The sequence below is a fragment of the Elephantulus edwardii genome, unplaced genomic scaffold, assembly GCF_000299155.1.
Source record: "Elephantulus edwardii isolate Elephantulus edwardi_28Jun2011 unplaced genomic scaffold, EleEdw1.0 scaffold00248, whole genome shotgun sequence".
In the NCBI taxonomy this organism is placed as follows: domain Eukaryota; kingdom Metazoa; phylum Chordata; class Mammalia; order Macroscelidea; family Macroscelididae; genus Elephantulus; species Elephantulus edwardii.
The window spans coordinates 4,202,022-4,203,633 of record NW_006399998.1 but is presented as its reverse complement, the minus strand read 5'-3'; positions in this window follow the sequence as shown (position 1 = coordinate 4,203,633).

The following is a 1,612-nucleotide window of genomic DNA, read 5'->3' as shown; positions in this document are numbered from 1 at the left end:
CTCTGCTAACCATAATACTCAATCATATATCACCTCTAATCTGTTCTTTCCCTCATTTGTTTCAATATAATATACATAATTTATCCAGTTTTTTCTGTCATACCCCAACCCTGATGTCAGACCCATTCTTCAACAGTGGCACCCCAACCCTGACGTCAGACCCATTCTTCAACAGTGGCACCATGCAGTATTTGTCCCTTTGTGACTGAGATATTTCAGTCAGCATAATGTCCTCCAGGGTCACCCATTTTGAATAATACTGCATGAGTTCCTTGTTTTTCAATGCGGTGTAGTATTCCATTGTGTGAATATACCACAGCTTCTCTATCCATTCCTTTGTTGATGGGCCCTTAGGTTGCTTCCAACCCTTTGCAATTGTAAACAAAGCTGCCATAAACATGGGTGTGCTTATATCTGCTTGTATGGCAGACATGGTCTCTTTGGGGTATATTCCAAGTAATGGGATTGCTGGGTCAAATGGAATCTCTATTTACAACTTTTTGAGAAAGCGCCACATCGCCTTCCACAATGGTTGCACCATCTTACATTTCCACCAACAGTGAATAAGAGTTCCAGTTTCTCCACATCCTCGTCAGCATTTGTTGCTTGTTGTTCTGTTAAATTTTGCTGTTCTGACTGGGGTGAGATGATATCTCATAGTTGTTTTGATTTGCATCTCTCTTAGAGCTAGGGACTTTGAACATTTCTTCATGTGCTTGTTGGCCATCTGAATGTCTTCTTTGGTGAAGTGTCTGTTCATATCCTGTGCCCATTTCTCAATTTGATTATTTACCTTTATCTTATTGTGGTGTTCAAGTATTTTATAAATTCCGGATATAGGTCCCTTATCTGACATGTCATTTCCAAATACTTTTTCCCAGTCTGCGGCTTCCCTTTTTACTCCATTGAAGAAGTTTTTGGATGTGCATAGGGATTTGATTCTTAGAAGGTCCCATTCATCTATTTTATCTTCTCCTGGTTGTAGATTTTTCAGGATACTTGGAAGGCTTTTTATGTTGTGGATTAGGATCACTAAAGTTCCTCCAAGCTTTTCTTGAATGAAGTTTAAAGTCCTTGGTCTTAGACCTAGGTCCATGATCCACATATGGAGTGAGGTGTGGATCTTGTTTGAGTCTTCTGAATACAGCTTTCCAATTTTGCCAGCACCATTTGTTAAAAAGGCTGTCATTTCCCCACTTAACTGATTTCATCTCCTTGTCAAAAATCAGTTGACCATAGGTAAACGGGTTGATTTCTGGATTCTCAATTCTATTCCATTGATCTATGTGTCTCTCATTGTACCAGTACCATGCTGTCTTAACCACCATGGCAGTGTAGTAGGATTTGAAATCAGGGAGAGATATGCGTCCTACATTTTTTTTCTATTTTTAAGGAGTGCTTTCCTTATTAGGGGCTTCTTTCCATTCCAAATGAAACTAGAGATTACCTTTTCCATCTCCTTGAAGAATGGGATTGGTATTTGTTTTGGGATTGCATTGAACGTATAAATTGCCTTTGGTAGTATTGCCATTTTCACAATATTGAGTCTTCCTATCCATGAGCAAGGGATATTCTTCCACTTCTCCAGGTCTCTTTTTGTTTCTTGTAGTAA